The 12,010-nt window shown below is 42.4% G+C and overlaps 1 protein-coding gene across 1 annotated transcript in view; it reads left to right on the top strand.

Moving 5' to 3' along the window:
* ntrk3a (neurotrophic tyrosine kinase, receptor, type 3a) overlaps positions 1 to 12,010 on the top strand; it is a 134,444-nt gene that overhangs the window by 76,554 nt on the left and 45,880 nt on the right. The gene's annotated exons all lie outside the window — the stretch shown is intronic.

The raw sequence follows: 12,010 nt of genomic DNA, 5'->3' as shown, positions 1-12,010 counted from the left end.
AAATCCTACATGCTCATATGTAATAACATCATGAGCATAATATTTAATTGACTTCGATCTGCACACATGCAACACCCTCCGTCCCAGAACTCCCTTCAAAGAGGATGGTGAGAGCCCCCTGCCATTGTGACCAGAGTGAACTTGATGTCATGTGTACAGTAATGAATGACTTAGAAGATATGCAATATGTTTCATTCATAATACAGAAATCGTTCTCTAATAAAACATTCATTTCTACCACTAGTCAAGCTTTTCTAATTAAAATCCCAACAAACCTGTGTGAAGGATTTACGCTCTTCTGAAGGCATGTTGCTTGGATCACAGTTCAATGCCTAATGTAGTGATTAATAACACATCCCACGTTGTAGTGACCTGGATTTACTGCAGCCCACTGAAGAGTTTGTCCCATTTGTCCCAGATGTCCAGAAGCCCACCGTAGGGTCCCTGCTGTGTCCGCTCAGCTCAGATATTTAACAAAACGGGTCTGAAAGGAGACGTTTGCTGCTTGTGTTCATATACTTTTACTGGAATATGATGCTTTAATGTAAATACAAACAATGTTCTTCTCCTCCTCTCTCTCTGGATATAACTGTATTCACCATCTCGCTCTGACAGGTCAGAGTTCAGTGGTTCCATCGCATGTTGCCTGTCCCCAGGGACAAGTTAAGCTGCAGCTACACTGCCAATACTGCATAGTTGTGACATCACGACCTTAGCAAGTCACGACGTTTTAAGGGTGCCAAACTGTTTGTGAATTTGTTAATTGTGTGCTTTGGATCAAGTGTCTTTGTGTTTTCACATTATTTTCATTAACAGTTAACTGCTTTTTTAATCAAAATATACATGATAATATTGCTTTTAACATTATATTATATATATATATGTCTAATACAGAGACAATTTTGCTTAAACAAGCAATCTTAAAGGTTTAAATTGAAATGATGTATAATTTACTTTTCATTATCCTAATAGCTTAACTTTAGTAGGTTTCCATTACCTTCAATCAAATGGAAATTCTAACTCAACCAAGAGAGAAATCTTTCACACACATTTCCACAAGTCAGCACATGAAAATAGAAAAGTACAATTTAGTTCAATTCGCTTTAAGTGTTTCCCTCTTAAAGAAATGAACTGTTAATATTCAAATCTGCATTTGACAGGTTGAAATGGTAAAACTACACTGTGAGAGGTTTTTGGCGTGTGAAATATACCATTTAAAAATTAGAATTAGAAAAAGTATTCATGTAAAGAGCGGAAATTGAAATTTGTACATTACTGTTACTCAGCAACCAGCGGATGATGACTCACAAACCATCAAACTGCTTTTCCACTCATCTTACATTATATAGAACATGTTGAATTTACCCAGCAACCGGTTATAACGCATTCCAACCCTGATAGATTTTTTGTAATATACTTTAAAGCTTCATCCTCTCTTTATTCAAAGAGATGATGCTTTTAATGCCATTAGGTTTGAGAATATTGATATGGGGGTCAATGCTATTCCATTGAATCTTTTATTTATTTTTCTCACCCTCAAATTACCCCCGCTCCCCCCTCTTGTTTTAAGGGCACACACACACACACACACAGATATAAACACCATATCAACCATCTGTTCATTTAGAGCCGCCATACAGCCAGCCAACATTGTTGCCTTTGGGGTGCACTTCCATACACACACACACACACAGATGAAGTGTGCTGATACGGAGTCTCAGATGCCCAAAATGGATGTTTTTTTAAAGAAGACAGAGACAATGATTCTATTACGTCTCCATAAGTGCTCATCCACTCCGCCGCTCCGTTCTGGGAGGAAATGACATCTCTGTTTTCCCCTCAGAAGGATTATTGTCGTCTTTATCATGCAGCAATCAATTGTTAGATCCAATATGTCCATCATGTCTACCTGCCAGTGTCTGTCCCTCTTTTATACTTCCTCTTTATCCCTTTTGAAGCTTTACAGAACATCTTTATCCTGGAGTGGAAGTGCAAGCCCATGAGGCTCTACTGGTTTAGCTACACAGACTCAGACTAGTAGACGGCCAAAGGAACTGAAATACTATGACAATGTGTGGAAATCTTCTTAGCTGGCATTGACCTTTATAATGGAGACCACTATTCATGTCCTGAGTAAATATTGGAAACATGAGTTTATTGCCCCCCTAGTTTCAATTCTTCAATAAAGCATGATATTTATTTAGTAAATGATAATCCATTTAAAGTCAAATAGACCATAAAGCAGGGTTTGCTTCAGGGCAGGACTTGTGTGAGTGTGATTGACAAGTTGCTACCAGAGCAGTTTAATGCGCCTCAACACCAGAGTCACTCAATCGCAGTCCAAATATGTTTAAGCCATTTCACTGGTTGCAAAAAGCCACGACTGCAATTGGACCAACCAACCTTCACTGCAAAATGCAAATACCTATAGGTATTTGCATTTTGCAGTGATAACCTTTGCCATAGCAGTTTACTGCTGCTGCTGTTAACACCATTCATCACATGCTTCCACTTTATCTCTAAGAGTGGTTTACACAGCTTTACACTACTAAAATAACATGGAACCGCTAAAAGTTATTTATTCATGCTAAATCAAAGTGGTTATAGAGGGCTGATATGAAATGCATTCATACATTTAATCATCAAATGTTTTTCAGAAATGTCGAGGGAGGGAATGCGTCCTGGGTCAGAACAGGGGGGTCGGACACAGATACAAGCACACATTGGAGCGCTTTGTAAGTAAACACAAGCTATCTGACGGGATGAGTCAAGTGAGCGGACCGCTAATGAGGGAATGGGCTGCAGGTGAGACGGGCGTGAGGGTCAGGTGAAGGATGGGAGTGCTGATTGGAGGATGAGTGGCTGGATCTGCAATGTCAAAGGGGGTTCCTGAACCTGAAGGAAACCCATTTTTCATCAAATTTAGCAAGAAAGACCACCTGGACCCAACGTTGAGCTCATTAGAATTTGGCCATCAAAGGTCACGGTGACCTTTTGTGCGTCCCACACTTAACATATTTTGGCAATAAATGTTCCTTATTTTTATTTTGAAAAGATTTTTTGCCGTAAAAGAAGGAGTGAAATGGCCATCATGATTATTTCACACAATCTAAACCTAATCTGCCAAAAGGAAGGAAGTGATGTTGACTGACTTGTTGGAGGCATAAAGTTCAACTGGGAGGCCAACAATTTGAATATGTGAGGACCTCCCAATCTGGACTCCCTCCCAACCGTCCTGTGACTGGGTCATCCACAGTGAACATCTTTCCCAGTGTTTGCATTGGAATGACTGCTGCGTACACATTGCGTTGAATGAAAGAGTGATTGGAAAGACAATGTGGGGATACAGAAAAGAGAGTGTTCACTTTGTTATTGGTGACTGAGTGTCCCGGATCATACTGCCATCTGCTCTGGTGTTTTATTAACAAGCAAACAGGTTCCTCAGGGCCTGTTTTACTTATTCACACTCAAACGCTGAGTAACACTGGCTCAGAATGTATCTGTGTTCATTGGCCAGCAGGGATTTAGGGCTGAGGTTCTATAGCAGGAGTGTCGAACTCATTTCAGGTTCGGGCCAGATACTGCATACTGCCCAGTTCGACTGAACGCGGGCCACTGACGACGGCTGACGGGGGGGAAACTGTACGGAACTGCACTGGACGTGCAGCTGTGAGTTCGGAATCTATGGTTTAAATACACGTATTCTGCCACATACTGTTGGAGATGTGAACGCGTTTACTCTGCGTCTCATTAAACTGTCTCTCTGCGGTCACCAAGCAACACAATGCGTGGAACATACATATCAGAGCCAAGAGCAGTGCGTGTAGTCAACTGCTGCTGCTAAAAACATCCCGTTGGACCAGGGTTATGTATTTATATCCATTAATGAACTCATGTTACCCTGGTAACCGCAGGCATCGCAGACGGATTTCTAGCATACACACGTTCCATTACGTCGATTTTTACTGTGAAAATCTACGTTTAGCGGCTAGGCTTCGTATTTTCGTTTTATGGGAAAAAACACAAAAGCGATTAACGGAGTAAAAAGTTGTCAGTTGGTCTCGTTATTGATTAAAAACGAAAAAGGAGAAAATGGCCGCCAACTTCCGTTTTACCGCTTTGGATCTAAAATGAAAAATGAGAAACGAGTGTTTTCGTTTTACGGTAAAAGGGATGATCAAAATGTACACGGATCGTTTAGCCATTTTTTAGGGAGAGTTGAAAGTTGACACAAGTGATTTGTATTACAGTCTGTATTACTGGTTAAGTATTCAAAACCAGTGAATAACTTTCATCATTGATCGTTGCAGACACACATGATGGCGATCCTCACTTTCTACTCATTTAAAACCAAATCACGGATGGTATTTAACAGCCTTTGGCCTGTGTCTGACTACAAGGAAATTAGTGTAAAAGGCACCCATGGATGACGACATACACATTCACTGAATGTTGACTTAATTACAAGGCTCATACGTGTGGATTAATCAGTGAACTGGGCAGTTCAACATTTATTCATCTGACGCATTCTGTACTTACTATAATATGATTGGACAATAAAGCATGTAGCCAACTATCCCTGTGCATTCATGTGACTAGCTCATGCATCACAACACTTAAACACTGAGTTAATGATCTGTGATGAGATTTCCAAAGCAGCGCAATAAACATACTTAGTGTTAAGTGTGGCTGTAACAGCAAGTAACCACAGTTACATTTTAAATTGTCATATAGTCTGTTCATTGTTTATTTGTGTGCAAAGCATGTGCTTTGTGACTTAGAATTATGATGATACCATATGTTTACATTTAAGCTGCCGTGGCTTCTGAAATTCTAATTAAGGGAGTGAAATTAATATTTCACAAGGGAGAATAAAACAATAACATGACAAAAAGGACAAGAAAGTGCTGCCCTTGAGTCGCAGCAGATGAATGAACGCTTACTGTTCATTACCATTCAAATAGGACAATCAGACATATACATAATCGTACTATACCAGTGTAGATTTAACTATGACTTGGCTGCGCTACGGCAGTGGGCCACACACATGTGGTATCTCCCTAGACAGGCCCCTCAATGATTAACCGTCCCAGTGGAGGAAAGCCTACACGGGGAAAGGAACTGGCTCATTACAATTCCAATAAAGACTTGTCATTGGTTTTGTGCCACAGCCTTATAGAACTTGCTCTAGTATTTAATATGTTTTTATATGTGCATGTGTGTAAATGAAACTCTGGATGTAACTTGGTTTGGATCCACAAACTCACTTCTTTTGTTCCATGAAACGTGGGCAGTGGGACCGACCTGAATGCACGTATGACACTTTTACATAGTCAACTCGGCAATGTCCCCAGGCATCTCCTGTCCTCTCTGCTGGGCACTGCCATACCCAGGAATGTCCGTCCCATGCTCCTGATCCAGGGAATTTTCAAATGAGTTTTATTCCCAGGATGAATGAAGACGTTATGTTGGTTAGAGTTAAATGTCACTGAGACAACCTGTCCTATCTAAAGACATCCTTGAGCAAATGTATTTACATTTTGTACAAAGGTCCACTTGAGTATTAACTGAATAGAATATGGAGGTGAAAGGTGGCTGAAACCTCTCCAAAACAGTGTTGGGCATAACTCAAGAATTTATTTTCTAAATGTGATGATTTAGACTTATTATTTTATTCAATTACAAGTAGTAATAGTGGTAAAAACTCCCAAAAGCTTCCACTTTCAATCAGGTCCATAAATATTTGGACATTGCCACAATCGATGTACACACCATCACAATGGATTTGAAAATAAACATTCAGGATGTGCTTTAAGTGCAGACTTTATTTTGAGGGTATTTACATCCAAATCAGGTGAACAGTGAACAGATTGTAACACATTTTATATGTGACATAACATAATCATAAATCTAATTGTCACTTGTAGACTTGGTTACAAATCCTTTGCAGTCAATGATGCCTGGAGTCTTGAACCCATGGCATCACTGGACACTGGGTTTCATCCATGCTGATGCTCTGTCTTCACTTCATTCGTTCTTCTCGCTTCACTTTTGTCTTCCTCAAGTACAATGCATGCTTAATTGGATTCAGGTCAGGTGATTGACGTGCCCAATGCAGAACATTCCACGGTATGCTTTGGGTCCGATGAGTTGAAGCATTTGGCTGAATATGAGCAGATAATATCACCCACTTTTCATCCTACTGCTTTTGTCCATTGGCTGGCATGCATGCCAATGCCATAACACCACCTCCACAGTGCTTCACTGATGGAGTTCTATGCTTTGGATCCTAAGCAGTTCCTTCCCTTCTCTGCACTCTTCTCTCCATCATTCAGGTTCCACTGGTTATTTGTCTAATTTGTCCATAGGATGCACAGGCTCTGTTAGATGTTTTGGGGCTAATTATTATCAAATCTCTTTTTTTCTTTTGGAAAAGAGGATGTTCCTGCTAAGGGAATATCAACTGCCCATAGCTCACAAACGTATGTGACCTGTCACATACGGCCATCAGTCACAATTGCACAATGGCATTGCTTTGGCATGAGGGGTTGGAAGCCCAGAAAGTAATAAATGAGCTCTTCCCCACCCCAATCGGTACTTTGCTCTGCTTTGAAGAAATTGCATTATGATTTTAAACCAATCTTGAATGATCCGAACATTTCCTGAAAGGCGGTTAACCCGGGGGGGACATGCACCATTCTAAATGGCTCAGGTCTGAAATGTGGTTGTGTGCTGTAACAATCCACAGAGGAGAGGTTTACTTTGCTTTGCTTGGCTCTACAGTGAAAGGGGGATGACTTGTAACAAACCCAGCTGCCTTTTCTTCCTGTCACTCACCAAGCTTCCAGTAAAATATATAGAACAAGCAATAAATGCTGGGCAATATACCAACATAGTTATACAGTATGAGACAACAATAGATTGTAGGTGGCATAGGAGTTGTCTTTCCCTCTTTTTAAAGGCTGATTTAGTCAACTCAGTGGAATCTTTCATTATTTGCCTTAATCCACTTTAATTATTCCGCTTCATTGAAATCTCACCTTTTTTTAATTATTTGTGAATGCAGCAACGGGCAACATTGCAATGTTGTGACACTATCAATATAGACGTCTGTGAAAAATTTACAGTATTATAAATTAAAAATCAGGGTCATTGTTGTAGATTACCTGGTCCAAACTTTTCTTGGAACACAATTTGACTTGAGGAGCTACAGGGTCACATTTGTCCTCACATTGGACAACTTATTCAGTCTCTGCACGAGCCAATGAATGGGAACTCATTGATAGAACTCATAGTAGTGCTTATGTAACGATCCCTTTTAAACTATGAATTAAAAAATGAATTAATTTGGGGTCATCTGTCAGGGAAATGAGGTTGTCAGACAGTCGTAATACCAATTTGGGCAACTTTTCGCTTCATTGGCTGGCTGGCCTTCCTGATTTGCTTTTCTGACTTGAGGCTCAGTGTTCTCATATGTATTCAGAAGGCATTTAGGCAAACTCCCCACTCTTTAATTGTGTCCATAATCTGACAACATCTGCTCAGATTGCCTTCCAAAAGTGCATAATGTTGTTGTCTCCACCCCAAATACCAGATGCTCAAGACACTCAAGAGAGAAGTTAAATCAATTAAAACACTTATAGAGTCATAAGATAATGCCGTGCATGAGAGAGTCAGGTGAGACATTACACCGAGGACAAGAATAAGGACGTTCAAATCATCTTAATGGGTTTGTGTGGGTTCTCTGACTTTAGAACTGCCGTCATCATTCGTGGAATTAAAGCTACATGAGACAATAAAATGCATCTGTTTGATGCTCAGAAGTCAGAGTCACTGGTTTGCCAGTGTTTCTAAAAGAAACCAACCGTTCGGCATCGTTTCTTTCTGTTGGTGGGAAACAGCAGGCAGCCTCTCCATCAAACTGTCACGCCTTGCTCAGCCTGGAAAGTTGTGTCCAACTGAGTTCTATTTTTGGAAGTTAAAAGACATTTAGGTCCATCATTGACATGAAAAGCAGAAAAGCAGAGCTGGCTAAAATAGAAGAGCTCTGTCAAAGTCAAATGAAATTAAACTGGTTGTAGGTCGAGCTTATACAATGGCGTCTGGGTCCCATTAGTGATCGCTGGGCAATTCAAATAACATTTCATTGAATCCTCCTGCTCTGGCTGACAATGAGGTTCAGGATTCATTTTAATACAATTCGCAAGCCAAGCTCATGTCTCATATCCAAGCAACATTGAATATCCACCTCATTCTCTGCTGGTGATGCCGCATGTTGAACCTCACACCAGGGGACTACTCTTTTAGGCTTCATAACTTTTAATAAAATCCATGTACTGTATTTTGTAGTTCATGAAATGAACTGTTGATTAACTGGGCAGTTGTACGTGTAGTGTCCTGCTGCTCCGCAGTACAAGCAAAGGCCTTGGGACCTCCGTCTCTCCTTCTCCTCCCGGGACAGCAGAGCTCTCCCGACCTGCTTAGGCTCGTGATCGTAGCCGGGACCGGCCGCGTCCCCGCCATTAAGTCGCCGATCCTCTCCTCCCCCAGGAATCCGGCTGGGCCAAGAACGTCGCACGACTCTGGTCAGCCGCGCGTCCACTCGAAGTGCCAGTCCAATGAGGTTGTTCAGGGTTGTGGGAAGATCCAGGGCGTAGATCTCCTTCTGGACGCGGTCAGCCAGCCCATGCAGGAACATGTCCCACTGCGCCTCCTCGTTCCACCGACACTCGGCCGCCAACGTCCTGAACTCAATAGAGTAATCCGATACCGACCTCTCACCTTGTCTTAGCTCCGTAAGCGTTCTGGCCGCCTCTCTTCCTGCGACCGCACGGTCAAATACTCATCTCCTCGCCGAGTGTCTGGAACGAGGCACAGCATGGGTCTTGGTTCTCCCATACAGCCGTTCCCTATAGCGCTGCTCTCCCAGTCAGTAAGGTAAGCAAAAAGGCGACCTTGGCTCGCTCTGTGGAAAATGTTCTGGGCTGTAGAGAAAAATGCATTGAACATCATGTCAGAAATGCTCTGCAGAAAGTTGGCTCACCGGCATAAGGTTCTGGAACTGGTAGGCGGGGCACTGACTGGGAGGAGCCGTCCGGTGGTGTGGGGGGAGCGGCTGGTGAGAGGGGCAAAAGTTGGACTTGCTGGGTGAGCTCGGACACCTGCGCCAGAGCCTGTACAGCTTGCCCCGTGTCGTTCAGGTGTCTCTCTTGAGTCTCCATGCGATTGAGGCTGCTATTCATGAATGCCTCCATAGAAATCGAGGGCTTACTCGCTGCTTCTCTTGCCTGGTTAGATCGTTCTGTCATGACTCTTACAACGCAGAAGCAGATATGCGAGTGAAAACCAGGTTTATTAGGTCAGTGTCAATAATCACAGTCCCAAACTCCCACGATGAACCTCCTGGTAGAGGGTGGCGCGTGGACGGGATGGCAGGTGGTGGAGGGAAACGGTGCACAAAGGGGGAAGAAGACCAAGTGTCCTTGAGCAACAAAGTAATGGCACTGCGTTACTGGTTCACTCCTCTCAGGACTCGGCCTCAGTCTGGAAGGGGAAGATGTCATTGAAACAGGGATAATAACTACAATGGAGGAAAGGGTCCTTTGCTGTGTCAGAAGAACTGCTGAAGAGCAAATAGGTAATTGTTCATTGCTCAGGATTTTGAAAATGGCCCTTTAAAAATAGTTGGTTTCACTACGTGGCCAAACAATGGTCTCCGTGGTGACTGACTTATTCCTTTGCTCCCCTCATAATTCGAAGGGTTTAATATGAAGAATCGACCATGTGACTATACGATGACAGTCTTCTAAACCTGCTGGAGGGTGTAGCCCCTTGTAACCCATATGTATCATGTCAGTAAGGACCAGTTGGCTATACAGTATTTCTCAGGTAGAACCTTGCCAAGAGAAATACTGTTGTTCCTCAGTATATGTATTTGATATTTACCTCTAAAAGTGTTAAAAGAGATTGTTTCACCACTTTGAGATCTCGCATCAAGGCCCCTTGTCTATTCAGCACTATTGAAGATGTGTTTACGCAAATCTCCAATAAAAAACTTTGGGCCAGCGCATTTTCATACAAAGATCATTCCAGGTTCATGCAAATATGTGGACATTCTGCTTCTGATCTTCAATCTGGAAATGAGAATCCTAGGTATTTACACAGCAGTTTTTGTTAGTTTGAGAAATGACTTTGCACCAATTTAACGCCCCTCTTATTTGATATTAAAATGAAGTTATTCCGATCACATGCTCACTTAAAATACAGAAGGCTAGAAAGGACATGTAAAGTCTGTTTTTCTTAACATTCCAATGAACCCACTCAGAAAAAAATTGTTTACACAAAAATACAGCACGGATCAGTCACTGCAGTATAGTGATGACAGCAGGCATCTTTCACACCCAGGATGAAGCCTGCATTGAGTTAATTGATGAGAATGATGGACAGGTGGGACCTTCCGTGGTAGCCAGTCATCAGGGTATGAATGGCTGTGAATGGCTGAATGATGACACATGAAGTTAAAGTGCTTGGTTACAACACTAGAAAAAAAGATTAGACCACTTGCCATGCGACAACGCCAAACCTCTCAGCTGTGGCTCGATGTGAGCTGCTTTGATCAACATATTGATCATAAATTTTAAATCCTTAGATGGTTAAAGAGTGCCACAACTACTTGGTCACATCGCCATGAAACCGAGTGATACATCCGAGGCATATTGACTATACCTCCTAAGACAGGGCTCGTTAGAGGACATTTCCAGAAGCTAAGGTCTGGAAGATCATAATGTGACGACTTAGTTTGATTAAATAAAGGAATAGAGTTGTATTAAAATCTGCATGTAATCATCGCTGTCCGCCAGTTAGTGACCTCTGTCCTGGACCTACATAATTTAGTAGGAGATGGAATGTGGGCTTGTTTGTCTCCTATTTACCAATAGATGACTTGTTGGTATCTGAAGCTACGTGCTAACACTAACACAACTGTTGCATTCTGTAATCTTGGTGCTGTTTCCAGGTCCACTCGATCAGCGGGGGGGCTACCAGCCAGTGTAGTTGTTTCTTGTTTGTTGTGCTTCCCCTGTCTGTCTCCATGGCACTGCTTGGCTGTCAGCCTCTGTGACACCCTCCTCCTGCCACCTCACCCCAAAGCTCACAGCAGCAAACCAATTACAAAACACAGAGAGAGAGGACAGTTCCGGCTGCTCAAGGCTTGGAGATGAGAACGCTCTGTCTGCCTCTATCGCTAAGCATCAAGAGGATAGATCGGCGCATGGAGGAGACGGCCAACATATGGGAGCGAGACGAGACCAGCCTGTGTGGACAGGGACAGGAGATGGAGGAGAAAGCGAGGTAGATTCAGCGAAGGGCTATTAGAGACAGACCTGCTAAAGGGGAAGATGCAAGACTGCTGGGAGCTTTGGCCGCTCCAGGAACACTGGGAGGGTCTAGTAGTAAGAGGAGTAATTTCAGCCCACCCCCAACAAAGATGTTTTAAGAGATCTGCTACAGTTCTGTTTATTCCTACAAAAGATGCCTTTGAGCCTGAATGAGAGAAAACTGTAAAACTGTCTATATCAGTCAAAGGTTTGGACACACCTTGTCATATAGTGGTATTTAACCTTTAAAATGAGGTAAACCTATGTTTTCTTTAAAAAAAGACACAACGCGTGTAAAGAACCCTACGTATGTGTCCTCAGTCATTTTGAGTTATCTTAAGAAACAATTTGCTTTCATTTATCAACACCCATTTTTGTCTTCATTACTGCTGTTTAAAGATGCATTGGTCAGACAAACATTACACTACTCACATTCTGACTTGTATCCAGACAACCCCTGAAAGAAGCATCAGAAGCTCTGAAGCCCCACAGTCCCTTTTTGGGGTTTGCCTGCTGATATGAGGACATTTAGTTTGCTTCATGGAGGTTTCCTGTCAGCCTCCATCACTCAGAAGGGGCAGAGCCACGCTGGCTGATCTGTTAGCTGATTGATGCAGCGAATGAAGTCGGACTCT

The sequence above is a fragment of the Pungitius pungitius genome, chromosome 6, assembly GCF_949316345.1.
Source record: "Pungitius pungitius chromosome 6, fPunPun2.1, whole genome shotgun sequence".
Classification (NCBI taxonomy): Eukaryota; Metazoa; Chordata; class Actinopteri; order Perciformes; family Gasterosteidae; genus Pungitius; species Pungitius pungitius.
This window is presented reverse-complemented; position numbering and strand designations above follow the sequence as displayed.